Genomic DNA, 22319 nt, shown 5'->3' with positions numbered 1-22319 from the left:
CCTCATCAACACCTTTGTAACCTTGGCTATTCCAATACACTCCTGGCTGGTTTCCTCATTTCAAGCTCTTTAAACTTAAGATCATTCAAATCTCTGCTGCCTGTGTCTTAAATTCAATGCAAATCTTGTTCCATTATCACCCGTGCTCACTGGCTTACATTGGCTCCTGGTAAAGCAACATCCTAATGTAATAATTCTAGTCCTTATTTTCAATCCCCTCCAAAGTCTTGCCTTCCAAGCTTTATAATTTCCTCCTAAATTTCTTCTAATTGTGGACTATTGAGCATCCATGATGTTAATCACTTATCTACTGGTGACTGCGGGCCCCATGCTCTGGAGTGCCTTGTCTACGCTTCATAACTTTCTCCTTTGCTTTTTCATTCAAGACACTTCTTAAAATCTACTTTATAACTACGATTTTGTTTATCAGAATTAATATCTCTTTATGTGGTTAGTTGTCGTGCTTTATGAAATAACTCCACAGAGGCTGGTATCCCGTCACCAAGTCGCCCTTTATATACACTTGAACAGTCCTTGACACTGACCCAGCTTCATCAGAGCCTATTCTCAGAATGAAGAGGATGTCTGACACTCCTGCTTTTATCTATCAGCCAGGGCTCTCTGGACCAGATTAACAGCTCCAATCAGGGAACTCATATTCTGAGTTCCACCTGACAGATCTTGTTACAATCATGACATTCATCACCCTCTGAGTCCAAGGACTTAGGCGAGTTCTTTTTTTTTGTGGCATCATCTGGGGTGTGTCAGTACCAGGTCAGGTTCCTCCAACTCTGCCCTCGATACGGGCAGCATATAATGCACAGTAGCTCACCTTTTGCACCGGAAGCACTTTGGAAGAAATTCATTCTCTTCTTCAGGTGGTAAAGGCCTCAAGGTGGTGACATATGCCGTGTCAACCTAAAATTCTGAGGCATCTTCAACATTTCATGGATAGGGAGAACTCAAGGGTTCTGGAATAGTCAGAAAAGCTGATGAGTAGCCGGGCACATTTTGCTCTCGCACGGTTTGCAAGTTTGAAGCTTTCAGATGGTCCAGACTGGCACTCCTACCCAAACTTTATATATCATTGCACCTGACCTTGCATCAACCATGCCTCTTGCCCATGTAGGGCCATTCCCATGGTTCCTACACCAAACTTCACCCAAACTGTCTCTCATTTTGCAGAGTCTTGTATCTAGCATTGGAATTCCTGATGCCATTTCACCCTCACCCCCGCAATCTACAGCTATGCCTGTAGTTGCATGACAGGTGGTGCATAATAAAATAGGAACTGGGAAAGTTGTGTTTCTAGTGAAATCTGTAAGCTGTTTCTTTAAGCTTGCCTTCAATGTTTGGACAGCTCTTTCTGTCATACCATTGGATGATGGATGAAATAGAGCTGGCCTTATATGTTGAATACCATTTGACTTTAGGAAATACTCAAATTACCTGCTGGTAATTAGTGGCCTGTTATCTGTGGCCAACATTTCTAGAGTCTGTGTATTGTAAAAGATGTGTGCAGTTTTTCTATCATTGTCCCCATGTTTGATGAATGAGCTCTATGCACATTCAACCACTCTGAGTGCACATCCACAACGATTAAGAATATTGACCCCATGAAAAGACATTTGTAGTCGATGTGTAACGAAGTCCAGGGTTTACCATGTGCGTGGTGGAGCTGCTGATGGTAATGTTCGTGCTTGTTGGCACCCAGGGTGCTGCCCCATCAATGCAGCTATGTCTGCATTCAATCCTGGCCACCAGACAACGTCTTGCCAACATATTCATTCTGGAACCGCCTGGATGAACTGATGGCATTCAGCCAGTATCTCGTAGCAACCTTTATTTGGGACAATCACTCTTGCCCACAATAACAATATGCCATACTCTGCTGTGATCTGGTCACTCCAGATCCAAAAATGTTTCAATTCTGGTTGTGATGGCCCTTTGGTTTTCCCCATCACTCACAAACAATTTCAGCTTTGTAAGGACCAGATCTTTCTGCACCCAAAGTCTAAGATAGTCAGCTGTGATTGGAACTTTGTCCAGAAAATTTAAAACCATTACGGACTCTTCAAGTGGTGGTACCACTGGCAGTGTATATTTATCTGCCAGTGGGAGGCGGCTCAATGCATTCGCATTTGCTATTTAGCCTCCCAGATGGTGATCCAACTTGTGATTATATGCACTTAGTATTAAGCCCACCATTGAATATGGCTTGAAGTTATGGGTGGCACTGCCTTGTCCTTTTTTAAGTAGACCTAGCAGAGGTCTGTGGTCTGTTGTTATAATAAATGTACATCCGTAAAGGTATTGATGGAATTTTCTGACTTCAAATATGACTACCAAACCTTCCTTCTTTTTCTGGGCATATTTACGCTCTGCATTAGCCGAAGTCCTGGAAGTATATGCTAATGGCCTTTCCTCTCCATTGGGCCACCTATGAGCTAATACTATCTTGATGCTACATGGGTGTCAATACCAGATCTCCCTTGGGATCATAGTGTGGCAGTATCTTAGAGCATGGTAGCTGTTTCTTCTCTTCCCTGAAAGCTATCTCTTGGCTGCATGATAATTTCCAGGGCTGACTCTTTTTAAGATTTGATGCAAAGGTGCTAGAAAGGAGGCCAGGTTATATATGAACTTTGCTTTTTAATTCACCAGCCCAAGGAAAGACCTAAGCTCTGGTATGGACTTGGGAGCCAGGGAACCTTTGATCACCCTTACTTTATCTTCCAATGGGTGTAATCCGGTTTGTCGACTCTGTAATACCAAGTAGGTCACTTGGAGTGGAATACATATTTCTCCCCTCTAAGGCGAATGCCCACCTGGGAGAAATGTTCTCTAAGTGCTCCTTATTGGTCTTTCCCATTATTAGCACATCATCTAGTTAAATGGTGATCTGAGGTAGACCTTTTAAAATGCTCTCCATCATCTGCTGAAAAATTGCACAGGCTGACGATACCCCAAATGACAGTCTCGTATACTGGTACAAACCCTTATTGGTACTAATTGTAGCATCTTCTGTGAATCCTTAGCTAACTGAAACTGCAAGTACGCATGGCTCATGTCCAGCTCCGTGAAGAATCAGTCCCACCCCACCAGCTTTGTGTATAAATCCTCTATGCAAGGGATTGGATATTTATCCAGCTTTGAAAAGCGGTTTACCATTCACTTAAAATCCTCCCAAAGGTGAACCGACCCATCAGGCTTCACAATTGGTACACTTGGTGCTGCCTATTGTGCAAACTGGACTGGTTTGATGATTCCTTTGCATTCCAGCCTTCTGATTCCACTTTTGCACATAAGGCACTGGGTGGGACTTGCAGAATTGTGTAATTGCTTCCTAGTCAACATGCAAAGTGGCCTTGGCTCCTTTGATCGTCCCTGGACCTTCTGAAAAAACGTCTGGGTATTCAATTAGGACTTCACTCAGGCAGCCATTTTCTAATCGAAAAATATTGACTCAACCTAAGTGAATCTTTCTCAACCAATTTTGCCTCATCAAGCTTGGATCCAAGCCTTTTACTACAGTTAGTGGCAACTTAACCAGCTGCTTTTCATAAGAGACTAGAACCGAAGTTGTACCTTTAATTTTTAAAGGTCCCCTGGTATAAATTCTCAGTCTGGCTGTGGTCTTGTGCACACTTAATGGTTGGAGTGCAGACCAAATTTTGTTAAAGACTGGTTCTGCGATCACTGACGCAGCTGTGCCAGAATCGATCTCCATTAGAAGCAGGTGACCATTTAACCAGACATTTATTTTTATTGAGAGATAGTAGGAACTGCCGATGCTGGAGCCTGAGATAACAAGGTGTAGAGCTGGATGAACACAGCAGCCCAGGCAGCATCAGAGGAGCAGGAAAGCTGATGTTTCGGGTCTGGTCCCTTCTTCAGAAATGATTTTTTTTATGATTTGGATGTTGCTGAACAATTTAACTGTTCCAAACCAGATGTACGTGGACTTTCCAGGGTGTGCATGCTTCTGGATGCCGGCCAATGAGTTCTCTTCTTCAATTTAGGTCTAGTGGAACTCCTTTGCTGTCTTGAGTCTGCATTGCAGCAGCAACTAAAAATGGCCTGCTGCCTTAGATCCTGAAGAAAATTTTAACTGTTTTGCCAAGGCTTGGTATTGTTTTGGGGTTTTGCTGTGGGCTGACCTAGACGCTGTTCACAACATGTCTTGAGTGAGGCTATGCAATTGCCTTCACTCAAGTGGTGTTCCCCAAGCTCAGTCGAACTGGCGAAGGTGCCCACTTCCATTGGACAACGTGGAACGTATATGCTCCACTTGCTGCATTTTCCATTGATAAAGCCAGTTGTAGCGCCTGTTTGAAGTCCAGTTGGTCTTCAGCTAATAGGTGATTTTGCATGGTTATATCATTAATTCCACATACCAAACAATCTCTTAGCATCTCATTAAGGGTTAAACCAAAGTCACATGCCTCTGCCAGTCATCTTAACTTAGTCAAAATTCCTGATACGTATTCCCCTGGTTCTCAATTATTGAGTAAAATCGATAGCAAATCAGAATTAGAGGAGGCTTGGGTCGTAATTTTCTTTAACCAAATCTGTCAACTCTTGAAAGGTTTTAATATCTGGAGCCTCAGGGAAAGTTAGATTCCCAATAACCAAAGAAGCTGAGGCTGGAACTGTCAGGAGAATTACTTGTTTCTTTCTGTCTGCCCAATGTTATTTGCCTGGAAAAATTAATGTATTATTTCCACATACTGGACTGAGTCTTCCACAGCAGGAACAAATATATCAGACTTCCCAAATAATGGCATGATGCCAGAAATGCTTACTCCAAATCAAAGACAACTGTTGTGAGCGAATTTCTTCAGGAGGGTGCTTTACTGTCATTGCCACTAAAATAACTCCATGAAGGCTGGTATCCCATCACCAAGTCACCCTTTACTTACATGTGCAAAGTCCTTGACACTGATCCAGTTTCCTCAGAGCCAGCTCTCAGAGCGAACAGGATATCTGTCACTCCTGTTTTTATCTGTCAGCCAGGACTCCTTGACTGGACCAGATGAACAGCCCCAATCAGGGAACTCCTTTTTTATGAGGTCCACCTGGCTGACCTTGTTTCAGTCACTACATTTTGTTTTACAATGCTCCTGCGAAGCATCTTGGGGCATTTTGATACATGGCAGGTACAAAATTATAAGTTGCTGTTTAATGATTACCCAAGGTGCTGTGTTTCCTTTTGGTCAGAATTAATTTGCAACAAATGAGATCTAATTCTCGTAGGGATTCTTGAAAAGAGGGAAGTCAAATAAAATTATAGACTATATCCAGTGTATGAGTATTACAGAGGATATGAGCTAAAGGAATGTGGGGCATGCAATGCTCAATGAACCTATGTTTACTGATTGAAATGCAGGCAGCATTTCAACATTGCACTAGTTGCTCATTCAAATGATGGTTGCATGTTCATTGCCGCCTGTATCAACAGGGCCCCCAAAACCATCTGGCCTCAAAATCACAAAGAAAAGGGAGGTGCATTGCGGCTGGAGAAGCTGCTAGCAGTGGAAAGCCACGTTTGGTTTGGAGAACAGTGAAGAATAGCACATTTTGGGAGAACATGGGCTCTGACGTTTGTGATCGCTGCATTGGAGAAGTGGAGAAGGAGATAGAAAGTGGGAGAGATGTTCTTATATGCTTTGGGGGCCAGGCAACCAGACAGGCAGATGTTGAAATACAATTTTGGGATCAGATAGCCACAGATGATATAAGACGTCAAAGAGACTTGCAGTTTATCACAGCAGTTCAACAATCTGTCCAGCAATAAATTTGTATGATTGCTGACATACCACCTCAGAGAGTGACAATATTTCCATGGAGCATGAACCTGTTGTCCTCCCTCAGCATCGCAGCTTTTGTGCTTGCACCCTATGCCCTTGTGTTGTCTGTCAGACAGTGCAGACTGCTGCTGCCCATGTGTAGATAATGCTGTCCAAAAGAGGACTTGTGAGCTTATAGTTGCTCAAAGTTGTCCTTTAAGGTCATCTTCAGTCTTCTTCATCGAATACCAGCAGCCTTCCATCAGCTGTTATGGGACAGCAGTGTATTGAAGCACTAGGTCAGAGAAAGGCACACAGAAGGATGACACCAAGAAAGTGCCTAAGATTGATTTGCTTGCATTTGTGTGCTGTAATTCATGATTTAATTTATAAGTTTGGCTTGAAATGTTTATTTTGTTTTGGCTTTCATTTTTGCATTTTGCTTATGATGACAACATGATGGTCTGTAATGGAGTGAAGGTTAGATTTGGGAGTGTAAATGAGTGAGAATTGGGGATTATGATTACTAATATTTCACTTAAGGTTTTTTGCATGTACAGCCTTAGCAAAAGAAGGATATCTCAATTGTTCTGCCTTCTTCTTCCTCTCATTTCTCTTCTTTTCTATTCTCCTGCCCCTCCTCCTCCCTTTCCATGCTCCTTATGGACTCTGCTCATTCTCCCAGTCATACTATATTCCAAGGGAAAGATATTTGTTTGGCATTGAGATGTTTGAAGAACCCTTTGAAATTAGGGAAAATATTCTTCACTGCCTGACATACCACTTCTCTAGACTTTTGGAACTTGAAAGAATTCTAGAAGGAACCAAACACTTGCAGAATCAATGCAACAGCCAGAAAAAAAAATCAGCTAGCAACTAACCGTAATGAGTTGATGATCTGTTTTATTGCACCAATGTGTGGCAGACTGGAAGTTCCTTCCTGCTGCCTAACATGCAAGAAAAAGCATAAACTGGGGCCTTGGGCTGTAAAATGTTAGTACGAAAGTAATTTACATTGATTGCTAATTGATGTCATGATCTACCTTCTCTACATACCGGGTATTAGTTGTGTACAGATTAATGCCCTCACCAATATGGAGTAGGGTGTGATTTTCAGCAGTTGTGTATAAAACCATCCCCAAATGGTGCATGTTGCTCGCTAATAATGGGAATTACCTAGCCTAGTATCACACCCTATATACTTTGTGATTCACTCAGTAAATTACAGTAAATTATCAAAGTAAATTATTGAACCAAATACAACGTCACAAATGATGGATCAAATTTAAGTGGATGGACGCATTTACAACTAAATTTAAATTTCTTCAAATTGTTCTCTTCCTATTTTATTGACACATGCGTACCATGATTTACAACACAGCTCTTATTGATCATGCAGCTCAGATGAACTAAATGTTTACGACAGAAACAGGACAAAATAATAGAAATCAATGGTTTGTAAAGGACTAGCTCAGTGCCCATGAGCTAACAAACGGCAGCAGGGTCATATTGTTGCTTAAATTGGTAATCTCCATTGTGAACTTTTTACTTAGCATAGTATGTAGTAAGTCTTATATTGTTTAAAACCGATGGCCCTATAATTCATTTTGCATTGCAAGAGAACTCACTAATCCTTTCCTTTTTTGAATTTCTTTGTTGCTCTGCCCCTGCATGAAATGCAGCACCAGTAGATTGAACATGGGATAATGCCCCACAAAACTATCAAATTTGTTTCTGCTTTATTTGAAATAGGTGTTACAGGGCACATTTCTACCTGAATATAATTTAAAGATTGTCTAATCAAAAAAGGCACTGATGTTGAGGGAAGATGTGGTTGGTGCAATGTGTGTAATAAAATTGGATGAATGTTCATGATATGTTTTGTTGGATCTCACATATAGTACACAAGAATGAGCAGAATCGATTGCTGTCACCGGTGATGAGTTGGGGTTTGTTTAATGAGGGGAAGGCATGGACACAGGTGGGTTTTTTTCTTTCCTGTTTCTTCCAGAATTTTGTTCTGGATGGGCAGGCCCATGGTCAACTTTCTTGCCTCATCACAAGTTGAGAGTTGAAGCCCTTAGCTGACCATTTGAGGATCAATTAAGGGCCTCATCCCAATGCCACTAGGTTTAACTAGCTGCAGCAGGACCTGGGTCAAACTTTGTGGCTACTTGTCACTTTAGAAAGGCAGGGGGTGGATGGGGGAATCTTCTCACAATCAAAGACACTCAATGCCTGATCAATGGACTAGATATCAGAAATCAAGGCACCTGTTGAAAGGCATCTTCTTGCCTTTGCTTCTGAACCTTCTGCCTCCCTCCCCACTGCCCCAAACTGTAAAATTCCCTTCCCCACACGACTTACCTGTGGCTTGGATTATCTGTGATCCAGTGACTCAAGATACTGTCCTGCTGGCAGAGGCCACGCCCTTGGCACTGCTGAACGCAAGAACTGTTTGCCTCTGATTAGGCAGCTTGCTAGTTGGAACCTAGGCCACCTGGGGACTTGATTCTAGGGGAAAGCCTTCTGGCAGCCTCATCACTGCCTGATCATGGCATGCCGTTCAGTGGATCTTTCCTAAAAGATGCACTGTGAGTCGATCACCTGCTGTCTAGCAACAGGCAAGAGCCAGTCACCATAGCAAGATCTCACTTGATATCATTTCATAGTTCAATTTACTCCAAATTCCTTTTTTGCTTTTTTACGTAATTTTGCTTTAACTTTTGGAATCAGTTTTAATTTCCCAAAATTTTGTTGTAATTGTTTTCTACTATCTTTCCTTAAATTTTTCAGCTATGTACTATTTTGATTTCAGCTATGTACTACTTTAAAATATTACAGTATTTTGTCATTTTATAAAATTATCAATAAACATATTTCCCCTAGTATGACAAGCAGAAAAAGTAAACATTTGCTCTATACTTACACATATATGGTAAATGTACTCTACATGAGCTTATAAAAATATGTTTGCTTGTAATGATATCAGTGCATAATTCCGGAAATAGATTTTTAATAATGCATCCAAAACAATCAGAAAAATATAGTGTCTGATTCTATCTCGAACAGTTCAATAGCAGGAATTATCTCATTTGGTTTACAAAAGAATTGTGGAATTCATATGCAAATCTAACATCTGTTTACAAACTAATGAACTCATTCTGATGCTCACTTTGTAATGCAGTTCTGCCACTGATACCCACAGTGATAGCAAGGCCAGATTACTGCTTCTGGAGAAACAGAGAGCCATTTTAAGGGCTATTTCTTCTCATCCATTCAAGAGACAGCTAAGCAGCAGGTGATGCACGCATGTGATTTCAAAGTGTAGGCCCAGGTGCAGAGGTGTGTGGGCAAGTTGGAGGACCTCCTCGTGGCTCTGCTCCTAAGCCTGGCCAAGTTGGCTAAAAATAGGTCAGACTAGATTTTGGAGGTAGTTGTTTCTGCCAACTGTCTGCCCATCTTCCGCAGCTACATTCATGTGCATGTGTCCTTGGGGAGGGAGCACACGGTATCCTCCAATACTCTCGAGGTCTTTAATGTCAGGTGGGCACTGCAGTGGTAAGGTTTCTTTAATCTCCCATTCCAACCGTATTTTGATTTAACCCCTTACACCTCCTCCCTGCCCCTCCCTCACATTTGAGGTCTGCTTTGTCCTTAATGGCCTTTGTATGTAAATTAATCAATCGGAAAACTTAGGTAATTTAGAGGTGGTTGTTAATGGGTGAAAAAATACCATGTATGATATAATGGGGAATAAAAAAAAACTGTTCATTTGTGAGTAAGAGTATTTCTAGATGTAAGAAAAAAAAGTACAGATCCAGGACACCATTAAAACATGGACCCGAGAAGCCCAGGCACAAAGATCCTAGCTGGACAGGAGTCCAATAGGTTTCACTGAACAGCCATTTTTCAATCAATTTAAATAGTCAATTTTTCCTTTCTTTCTATTAATTCTAAGTTTAATTGGCCACTTCCCCAGAGATTAGGAGGAAAGAAATATAAATTCATGTCCCAGAGAGGTCAAACAGAGGTTGCTTGTGAGGTCCAAGTGTTCTTAATGATGTCTTGTATATTTTCAAGGATATCCTGTGGCATGATGGTAGTGCCCCTGTCCTCTGGAACAGAGCCTCAGAACTTGATGGCCATGGAACGTGTGGCATAATGTGGACGAACAAGTTATTATCAGTCTGTGAATCTTTCTGATACACAAGTGGTGAGTGGGAGAGCTTCCTGGTCAGCCAAATCGAGTGTGAGCTGCAATTTCTACGTGTTAAAAGCTTCCGGGTGCTCCAGTTTCCTCCCAAAGATGTGCACATTAGGTGGATTGGCCATGCTAAATTACCCAGAGTGTCCAGGGATGTGCAGGCTAGGTGGATTAGCCATGGGAAATGTGGGGTTATAGGGATAGGGTTGGCGAGTGGGCCTGGATGGAATGCTGTTTGGAAGGTTGGTATGGACATGATGGGCCAAATGGCCTGCTTCCACATTGTAGGGATTCTATGATCTATGTCTTCAGCAGCCTGTAGGATGTCTTCCTCTCTGACACAGCCTGTGCTTCTGGAACTTTTCATTCACTGACTTTTATGCATGAATCCGCTTCTGGTGCCTTCTTTTGCACTTTCCCTGATGATTGTAAATTCAAGTCAGTAAATAACTTAGCAATTATCTTCCCCAGGTGCTTTCTGGTGATTTAGCTGAAGTCATTTGACTTACTATAAATCTTGCCTTGAACTCAATGTTAAAAATTAGTTTCTGACCTTTAAGAAAAGGGTCAAAACTTCACAGAACTGAAAACTAAAATCCATTTTCCTCCATTTTGGAATCCAAATTCTCAAATAATAATATACTATGATACTTTATAACACAAATCAGAATCAAAGTTCAAAATATATGACCTTACCATGCTAAAAATGGAAGCTACCAACATTAGGAGAACACAATAGTCAATAATGTAATATAGCTCATTAACAAAGAGGAACCACTTAAGAGATATGGAAACCAAAGATCAAACATGAGTCGTCAGCTAAATCAATGAATAAAGATGTGAATTAGTCATTTCATTTGATATCTATTCTGTAGTTTTTATTTTATTTTGTAGATACGCAAAAACAGGAATTTGAGCTAGAGCTACTACATGACGTTCTGACAAGGTTTTTGTACATGCCTTTATATTGCCAAAATCAATACAGTTCTGCCTATTGATTGCCATGAAATTGCCATGCTGGATGCCCACAATCTGGTTATCAATCACTCATAAAGGATTGATTAACTCTGCATCTTAGTATATTTACATCAGTAAAACATATTACAAGTTATGAAGCAGACATTACAGAAATCCAGTTGCTTTCCGAGAGTGTGCAGCTTGCAGACCCACAACAGACTAACTGCCAGGCAGAGTTGGAACATTGTATTCACAAAACACATGGATTCTTTAGAAGTTAACTCTATTAAAAGCAAGGTCTACATACAACAAAAATCATCCTATCAAAGCTATTTGGTGTGCAGATTTGACCACTGCTTGAATACACCATTCAGTACTGATCATTGAGGCACAAAAAAAAATGTCTGAGTCCTTCTGAGAATGGTCCACTGTTGGACTAATTTCCAAAGAAATGTGGCAAAGTATCAGTTCTTCGACACTAAATGAAGACAAATGAGATGGAAATTTACAGAGACACATAATACAAAGAGGTTAACAAAGTTAACCTGAGCTGTAGTTCCATTTAAACTATGATATGCAGAACAAGGAAAAACAGAAAGAATGATTCATATTTTCAATGTTCTTTTGCACAAGGTTGTGAAGCTAAGACTGTAGAATCTGGTGATAATGATGAGGAGTGGATTCCTGGGGTCATGTACTCACCTCCTGTTGTTAACATGTAAATTAAAAAGAGAGGCTTGCTCCTTATATTATAGCAGTTATTAAGAATGTTTCTTTTGTTGGTTTCAAATAAATTGAGTGGATTGCCAAGATTTTTCCACTCGCTAAACCTGTCTTTTTCCCCCTGTGGATACTTTGTGTCATCCTCACTATTTATGTCATCCACAATTGTGCATTCACTTTCCTCATTCAAGTCGTTAATATATACAAAAATAATTATGGCCCAACACTGATCTCTATGGTACATCACTAGTTACAGGTTGCTGTCCTGAAAATGTACAACTTTATTAGTTGGCCAATTCTCTATCCATGCTGATATTGCACCTCCAACATCATTGTCTCTTGTTTTATTAAGTAGCCTAATGTGTGTTACCAAATGCCTTCTGAAAGTCCAAATATATTACATCCACTGCTTCCCACTTATCTATACTTCTTGTTACCACTTAAAGAATTCTGGTAAATTTGCCCCTTCATGAAGTCATGCTGACACAATTTCATCATGTTATGTTTCAAAATGCTCTGCATGTGTATCCTTTATATTAAACTCTAAAATATTCCCAATAACAGATGTTAAGCTGTCTTGCCCATACTCATCCTTGTTTTCTCCTTCCCTCTTTAAATAAAGATGTTACATCGCTAGTTTTCCAATCCACTGGGACTTTTCCAGAATCTAAGGACTCCTGGAAGATTATTACCAGTATATCTACTTACTCTGCAGCAACTGCTTTTAATCTTAGGATGCGTCCCATCAAATCCATGGAACCTTTTTGGTCTTTGGCTCCATTGGTTTCCCCAGTACTTTTGCTCAAATGATTGTTAATTATTTATTTGATCTCCTTATTTTGCCCCATTATTATTTAATAATTTTGGAATGCTAGGAGTATCTTCTAGTGTGAAGGCTGACGCAAAGTATTTATTCAACTTCTGTCATTTCCTGCTTCTCTATTGTTATTTCCCCAGCTTCATTCTCCAAAGGGCCTATGTTCACTTTGGCCTCTATCCTTTTTATAAATTTGAAGAAGCTCTTGATGTCTGTCTTGATATTGCTTGCAAAGTTTGTATTTTTCCTCTATTATTTTCATAGTAATCTTTTATTGATTTTTAAAACTCTCAATCCTCTGGTTTACCACTAACCTTTGCAACATTGTATGTTTTTTTTCAATATGATGTTATCCTTAACTTCCCAGGTTAACCATTGTTGGCTTATCCCCTTCCTAGAATCGTTATTCCTCACTGATATATGTTTCTGTTGTGAGCTATGATCTATTTTCTGAACTGTCTGTCATTGTTCCTCAACCATTTTTGCTGCTGAACACCTTCCTCAGTCCACTCCACCATCTCAGCCTTCATTCCTTTGTAATTATTGTGATTTAAGCATAGCACAGTTGATTCTTACTCAAGTTCCTTCCTCTCAAGCTGAATGCTGAATTGTGCCATGTGTATCGAGGCATTCCTCTACTTTGACATCATTTTTTAAACCTGCCTTATTACATATCACCAGGCCCAAAATAGCCTGATCTGTTTGGTTCGACCATATATTGTTCTAGGAAACTGTCCTGAATACAGTCTATAAATTCTTCCTCATGGCTTCCTTTGTTAATTTGACTATCCCAATCTACGTGAAGATTAAAGTTACTCATGATTGATGTACTTTCTTTGTTACATGCTATCTTTGTCTCCCAATTTATTCTCTGTCCCATAATATAGCTACTGTTAAGGGGCCAACTTCTATCAATGTCATCTTTCCCTTTTTAGATCTTGCCTCCACCCATATGAATTCTACATCAGCCGATTCAAAAATCATTTCTTGCTTTCACACTTATTCCATCCCATACAAATAATGCTGTCCCACCATGTTCCTTCCTGCCTGTCCTTTTGAAAAATCCTCATATCTCTGTGAAATAACTGTACCAGACCCAGACCCAGACCCGGACCCGGACCCGGACCCGGACCCGCCAGTTCAGAGCCAGTCCCACTGAATCTCCTGTTTATATCTGTCAGCCAGGAATCCCTGATTGGCCCAAGTTAGCAACACCAATCAGGGACCTCATTCTGAATAAGATTCCCCTGGCCCTCATTCCAATCATTACATCCTTTCCCATCTAAGTATGGGGATGAAGGTCTGTTCTATTTCTAGTAGCTTCTCCTGGGACATTTTCACACCATATCTGGTTCCTCTAACTCTGACTTGGACACGGGCTGTGTGTACTGGGCTGTAGCTTGTCTTTTGCGCCTGGAGCACATCAGGAGAGATTCCTTCTCTTCTTCAGGTGGTAACTGTATCAAGGCTGAATCTATCTCGGGCTCTGAGGTTTCTTTGACACTAGATGGAGGGAGAGAACTCATGGTTTCTGACAGCCTTTCCAGCTATTCTAAGGAGCCAGGTAAATTGTGCTTCTGCCCCTTTGGTGAGGTAACTGCTTTCATGTGATCCACCTGTTTGGTCAGCACCACCTCACCTGCCCGAACTTTGTATGTCACGGGACCTGACCACCCCGTGATCCCTGATGCAACTTCTTAACTGAACACCTGACTTATTCTTTGTAGCTTCTAGATTGACTTTCCACAACTCTTATACTGTTTCCACTGGACATGCAGAACTGACTGTGGTCCACTCTCCAGGCCTGTAATGGTACTATTGGGATCATCACTGAATTTTCTTTATTTTTCTCATTTTTCGTTTGGAACTATGAGCTGAAGTTCAGAATCAAACTTTGAACTTTGAACAGCAGCTTGTTTTTAAAAAAAGAGAACAAACAAACTTTTGACATCTGGCCTGGAAAGATAACTGGAGGTTAATTATTGTTCTAATAACACCGTAAAAATTTCAGTACCAGGATGCTTAAGGACTGGTATCTGGTTGGAAGTCACATTGATCAATTAACGGGAGGCTGATGCTGGCCAGTCAACCACAGAGAATGTTGAAAAGAAGGAGAAATGAAGGATCGAACTGGGTTTTGACTGTGTTTTAAAGCAAAATGCGGCGATCTCAGAAGCTGCTGGACTGGGAAGCTGTATTTGAGTTATACTCTCTCCAATTTAGTATACAATTAATGAAATATTTAATGTTCTGATAAAAGAATTCCAGTTTATATGCAATAAGCCTGTGGAAGCTGTTTGTAATGAGCGGTGACTCTGGAATTCAATTAAGATCCAATCCCATGTATCTGTAATACATTGCATCTTTCAAGGATTCCATAAAGACCTGGTAGACATCATTAAAAATGGTTATCAAACTAACCAGTTATATCTATTTTCTTTCCTTTTAAATTTATCTCTTAACTATGCCTCTCTGTCTGTCTATGTGTGTGAATGGGGTTTACGATCAAAGAAATTGGATTTCAATCATAGATATTAATTAGATTACTTTTGGCTTTGCTCTATTAATTATAAAGTGTTAATTTCTGTTCAAGTTGTAAACTTGGTGTCTCATGTCAGTTATTCTTAAAGCCTGATTCAAAATAATTAGGCAATTTTGAGGGTCATCAAATGTTTTAATTTCACTGTTCTATAAATCTAGTGTTAGCAAGTCTGATTTGGTCTGCCTTTCACCAGCTTCCACCAACTCCTCCGACAACTTATTTCATACACGCACCACCCTCTGTGTGAAAACTGTGCCCCTTAGGTCTCTTTTAAATCTTTCTCCTTTCACTGTAAACCTATGCCCTCTAGTTTTGGACTCCACTGCACTAGGGAAAAGACCTTGTCTATTCACCACATCATTGTCCCTCATGATTTTATAAACTTCTATATGGTCATGCCTCAGTCTGCAATGCTCCAGGGGAAATAACCCCAGCCTATTCAGCCTCTCCCTATAGCTCAAATACCCCAACCCTGACAACGTCACGTAAATCTTTTCTGAACCCTTTCAAGTTTCACAACATGTTTCCTGAAGCAGGGAGACCAGAATTGCATTCAGCATTCCAAAAGTGGCCTAACCAATGTTCTGTACAGCCACAACACGACCTCCCAACTCCTATAACTCAATGCACTGACCAATAAAGGCAAGCATACCAAATGCCTTCTTCACTACCCTGTCTACCTACAACTCCACTGTCAAGAAATTATGAATCTGCACCACAAGGTCTCTTTGTTCAGCAACACTTTCCAGGACCATACCATTAAGTGAATAAGTTTTGCCCTGATTTGCCTTTCCAAAATGTAGCACCTCACATTTATCTAAATTAAACTCCATTTGCCACTCCTTGGCCCATTTGCCCATCTGATCAAGATCCTGTTGTACTCTGAGATAACCTTTGCCACTGTCCACTACAGCACCAATTTTAGTTACCTGCAAACTTATTAACCAAAGCTCCTATATTTACATCCAAATCATTTATATAAATGACAATAAGCAGTGGACCCAGCACAGATCCTTGCGGCACACTGCTGGTCACAGGTCTCCAGTTTGAAATGCAACTCTCCACCAACACCTTCTCTCTCCTACTTTTGAGTTAATTTTGTTTCCTAATGACTAGTTCTCCCTGTATTCCATGTGATCTAACCTTGCTAACCAGTTTACCATGGAGAACTTTGTTGAACACCTTACTGAAGTCCGTATGGTCAGAAGTCACACGACACCAGGTTAGAGTCCAACAGGTTTATTTGAAGTCACAAGCATATGGCACACTGCCCTTTCAGGTAGTGAAGTGAAGAAAAACATACAGACATAGAATTTATAGGCACGGAGATCAATAGGCAGAGAGATCACAAGATTGTACAAATGGTGTGAATGGAGTTTCGATAAAATATCAGGTGTGAGTAAAGTGTCGACCGCTGAATAGTAAGTGAAGGGATGACCTGTAATCCGATTAAATAAGGCAGAGAGATAATTGCAAAAAATTGAAGATAAGGTGGTGCTGGAGACAAGCCAAATGGCTTGAATAACATGATAAGTATAAGGGTCGCATGCCGAGGATCTAACCAAATTAACAAGTAATCCAAAACTGTACAAATTAATTAAGGTGGAGAGATTATAACAAATTATCAAGGTAACGGTGTCAAAACAGGACAATGAAAAAGATTTTACAAATACGGAACAGTATAGCTGGTTACATGTAGCGCAATATGAGCCCAAGATCACAGTTGAAGCAGTCTTCGTGGGTACGGAACTTGGCTGTCAGTTTCTGCTCGGCGATTCTGTATTGTCATGTATCTCGAAGGCTGTCTTGGAGGACACTTACCCGAAGATCAGAGGCTGAATGTCTTTGACCGCTGAAGAGTTCCCTGGCTGGGATGGAACATTCCTGTCTGGCAATTGTTATGCAGTGTCCATTCATCCATTGTCATAGTGTCTGCACGGTCTCATCAATATACCATGCCTCAGGGCATCCATATAGAAACATCCATATCTCTGCTTTCATCAACCTTCTTCATCACTTCTTCAAAAAACTCAATCAAGTTAGTGAGACATGATTTCCCATGGACAAAGCCATGTTGACTATTCCTAATCAGTCCTTGCCTTTTCAAATACATGTAAATCCTATCCCTCAGAATCCCTTCCAACAACTTAGCCAGAACTCAAGTCAGGCTCACTGGTCTTTGGTTCCTTGGTTTTTCCTTACCACTGTTCTTAAATAATAGCACCGCGTTAGCTAACCTCCAGCTAACTTCCAGCGCCTCAGCTGTGGCTATTGATGATACAAATATCTTAGCAAGGGTCCCAGCAGTCACTTCCTTAGCTTCCCTCAAAGTTCTAAGTTACTCCTGATCTGGTCCTGGGGATTTATCCACCTTTATACATTTAAGATGTCCAGCACCTCCTCCTCAGTAATATGGACACTTTTCATCATCAGCTGTGATTGCTGTTCCTTTATATCTTTGGTATGTCCCATCTAAGTCGTGCTGGAATACATCCTTGCTCACTTTAAGGTCAAAAGGTAGATAGTAGAACTTATATCATCTAAAGGGTGTATTGAATGTTGTCAACAACAAAGCTTCCTCATCAAGCTTCAAGTTCTAATAGCCATTTCTGGCATCAAACCAACTGAAATCTTTTGACCCTGCCAGAGCTGAGACAATTTAATCTAGTATTGGCATAACTTCTCTTTATGGCTTGGTTAAGATCTTTGGTATCCAAGCAATTTTTATAACTATACAAACAAGGAACAAGAGTAAGCCATTTGGTCCTTTAAGTCTGTTCCAACATTCAATAAGATCACAGCTGATCAGATGTTAAACCTCAACTCTACAATCCTGTATACCCCCGCCAATGTTTCATCCCATTTTTTATTTGCCCTTTTGACTTTTCTCTCACCACGATGGCATATACCCAAACTGTAGGTCCTCTGACTCTGACAATCACATACCTCATTTTCTTCTGTCTCCTGGATCTCTCTTTCAAACTTTCTTTCACATTCTTCTTGAATTTACATGCAGGATGAATCACTGGTATAATTATTGAACCAATATTGATGAGGTACTCAAAATCTTCAAAGCATCCATCATCTCATCCAGCATTTGTTTATGATAAGGGGGTGATTTCAGTAAGTATACTATCTTCAACCTTCAGCGTCATCTACTTCATCTCACTGTTTTTTTCTGATATGACCTGCAGCTCTTCAAAATTGCTCAATCCCAAGAGAGCCAGTGACACACAACATGCAGTTAGTGCCTTTTCCTCTCAACATCTCTCTAATTTGGGTTGTTCTTTGCTGTTGAATTTCAGTTCTCTTGGAAGCCATGAGTGTGATATTGTTTGGTTTCATAGCACAATTCCTTAGATATTTATTTACTTTCAAATTTTCAGGAGTTACCTGAGTAGGATGATGTTTTTCTGTCTCTGGTATCAATTTTCAGTTTCAGGTTTGTGGTTGTGGACTTATTACTCACTTTCTTCCTGGTCTGAATGGTTGTGTGAATTCCTTTCCTCTGGAACCTGTTGCATTCAGATAGTTTCATAGAGATAATGTCTATTGTGTTCTTATTATTTTCCAAGGTATGGATGCATTGGTTTCTATTACTTCTCATTCTTCCTGGTGTTCAGCCTCTGATAACTTGTTTACTATTTTCTTTATTTTTTTTTCTGTGCATATTTTCCCAGTGATTGGACTTGCTACAAGCTCTGCAGCTTAATTCATATGCAGGACATTTCCTCTTGCTTGGAAGGTCTTGTTCTCATCCATAGCTCTTGCACAGCATTCTCTAGGGCGGCTTGGTGGCTAGCACTGCTGACTTACAGCTTCAGGGACTTGGGTTTGATTCCACCCTCAGGTGACTATGAAGTTTGCACATTCTCCCTGTGTCTGTGTGGGTTTCGTCTGGGTGCTGTTGTTTCCACCCATATTCTGAAGATGTGCAGGTTATATGGATTAGCCATGCTAAATAGCCCATAATGTCTAATCATATACAGACTATGTGAATTAGCCATGGAAAATGCAGGATTTCGGGTGGGATGCTGTTTTGAGGGTTGGTGTGGACTCAATGGGTCAAATGGCCAGCTTCCACACTGTTGGGATTCAATGATTGTCTCAGTCGGATATGCATTCTTTTACATAAATATAAAACAAAGAACTGTGGATACTGGAAACCTGAAACAAAACCATAAATTGCTAGAGAAATTCAGCAGATCTGGCGGGATCTGCGGAGGGAAAGCCAAGTTAACAATTCAAGCCCAGTGTGTTTCTCCAGCATTTCTGTTTTTGTTCCATGTATTCTTTTACTATGATTTCACTGCATCAACTCCATTGTTTTTCTTTTAAATGAAATCTCGCTTTTTGGGTAGTCAGAATATTCATCTGTCTGCTAGGGCTTGCATGTGTTCTGGCAATGTCCCCAGCCTGCATTATTGTGAATTTGTCCTTTCCAATTAAAACCTTTTGTCTTTCAGGGTATACAGAGCTTTCAGATGAGATGTTCTAGCAGCCTTTCTTTATGCCATTAAATTTATATTTTCTGGCTTCATTTTCCAATCTTATTAAGAAATCATCAACAGGCTCCTCTGATTCCTGCCTTGGGCCTTGAAATTCAGTTGATTTTGTCTTGAAATGTGCATTGAAGTTTTCAAAACTTTTGTGCGAGTTTCTGCATCATCTTCACTCGGCTGTCAACACTTTCACTCCTATCCGTAAAAGGATGTAGCGGACCTCTTCCTTCTTGCTAGTGCCTTTTAAAAATGACTGAATGTCACTCTGCACTTTTGTATATGCTTCTTAAATGCCTGTACAACATCATCAACATCTCAAACCATCTGGAGCTAAAACTTTTTGTAGGCTGTCCATTTTGATTTCAAATGATTCACTACACTAATCCAGGTGGACTTTGATTCTAATTCCACATTAACTTTGTTTATAACATTTGGGTTTTTTGCTCACAAACAACCGCTACTACTATGTTATATCTTCTGGTTCCCATATGTTAGAAATAAACACACTCAAAAACGCAAGGTCGGCATTGAGTGTATTTCTTGTTTCTGTCTACGTGGTAGACCTTTAGACTGATGCATTTGTAAGGTGGGGCAAAAATCCCCATTAGTTTATGGACATACCCTGGACTTAAAACCCTCTGAAGGCAGAAGTTGTGGAAATTAAATTGGATTAAATTCGCTGAATTTTTGGGACTCCAGAAACCATGGGCTGCAACTGAGCCAGGAAAAGGCTGGCTGGGACACACTGGGAAATATACAAGCCCAGGGGCAGATGCCTGGAACAGGGGTTAGCTTGCAAAAACTAAAGGAGGGCCCTCATTCATGCCCCAGCTAAAAACAATGCAAGCCTGTCAGGGGGAAACTAGCAACTTCAAAAACTTCACACCCTTTGGAGCCTACAGGGGTATAAAACCATTCAATTCCCAATCAGTGCTCAGGCCAAGAATACTGAACATTCCACACCATTGTGCTACATGCAAACCTGTTTCACCTTGGATGTAAAAAACATTCACACCACTATGCAAAACTGAATGGATCCCCATCCAAGGAAAATGCCGGACATTCCAAAATCATCAAAACCATTCACCTCAATCGAAATATGATTCACACCTGCTCCGGTGCTCAGGAAGCCCACTCAGCACTGAGTGAAGGAAACAATAGCACAACACATTTAGCGGGAGATAAGGGGTGCCTGCAGTGGGATATAACTGGAGACCCTGAACCAAGCAAGGCAAAAGAGAGTGAGTGAAGAAAGAAAAGGAGGAAAGAAAGAGAGCGAGTGTACCGAGAGTCCTGCACTGTAAGTGGGGCACTGCGAGTTCAAGCTCTGTGATACCAGCACAGTGATACCAGCAACGTGCTCTGATTCCGACACAGTGTGTGCTCTGAGGTGGGCTCTGCAAGGAGAGTTTGAGAGTCTGAGCGAGAAGCAGGCTCTTTTCACGAAGGAAATCAGCCCTCGCAACTACTGAACGCCAGCAACTAACTACGAACCTCTACTCCAGAGGCAACCGAAGCTATTCAGAGACACAAGACACTGACTGGAGCAACACCAGCATCATCCACCACCATCCAAGACAGCATCCGCTCGCAAGGACCAGAAGAAAAGAAAGAAAACCCAAGGTACTCACCGGTCTGATCCCACACATCTAATCGCATCAGCGGGCACCACTAGACTGACTGTTACTGGTACTTGCAGCCCTTACAGAGTCCCAACCATGGCAAGAGACTACAGACAAGAGCCAGTCAAGATTGTGTTTTCACACCAGGGGTGAGCCTAAGGTCATCGAGACCTCTAACCCAGCTTGGTTAATCTTAGATAGGGGAAGGGGCAGTTTGGGGCTAACAGTGTAGGCCACCTCTATGGAAGGGAAGTAGAATAGGACTTGGGGTCAGCAGGTAATCTCTCTCTCTCTTTCCTTTATTAGCATAAGTAACAGCCACCCACTGTATCTATTTACCCATTATATCAAGTCTTGGCCGCAAAGCTTAACTGGGGGTCAGTTAACTGGGAGACAGGTCTCAGTCAGAGATAGGCGGGTTTTAATTTTGTTATTCACTTTCTTATTTTCTGTAAATATATTAAATTTTGCTTGTTTGTTCAATAAAATCAGAGTTTTCTTTGCCTCTGGAACATCTGGCTTCTGCGTTTTCCACCACACCACAATCTACTACGTAAGCCCAGTGTCAGAATCAGGGAGCTGCTGAACCACAAACCAGGCAGCACTCCTTACACACTGTTGCTTTGAACATGACTCCAGTGCAACAATGAATGTGGCACTTGGTATAAATATTCATATTACCACTAATTCTGAGCTCTTTATCAATTAAATAATACCTCAAGCCTTTTCCTTTTTGCGTTGTCCATGGTCTGGTACTTGCATTACATGAATACTACCTGCCATTTTTCAGCCCACATTTGAATGCTGCCAGTCCCTAATGTTTTGTTCTCCACTTTACCTGTCTGTGTTCTTAGTGATACAAAGATTCCTGTACAGTTCCATAGGGCAATTTCCATTACGTAAAATGCCTTTGCCTGTTTAGTGTCTGTGTTATTATGTGTGGTGAGTTGCTGGAAGGGAAGGTGGAAATGATGCAACGTCCCGTGTAAAACGTCTGGAATCTGCGTGAACAGGTCAACAAACTATATATGTCCTTTACCAATCAGATTGAAGGATTGTAAAATGCTCAATACTTGGTTTGAACAAGGAAGTTGGGTTTTGTGCCATCATTTATTCCTGTAATTTAAATTTTCACCTTTTAATCACTTGCAGTTCTACAA

The sequence above is a fragment of the Rhincodon typus genome, chromosome 5 (genome assembly GCF_021869965.1).
Source record: "Rhincodon typus isolate 14 chromosome 5, sRhiTyp1.1, whole genome shotgun sequence".
NCBI classification, from domain to species: Eukaryota; Metazoa; Chordata; class Chondrichthyes; order Orectolobiformes; family Rhincodontidae; genus Rhincodon; species Rhincodon typus.
This window is presented reverse-complemented; position numbering follows the sequence as displayed.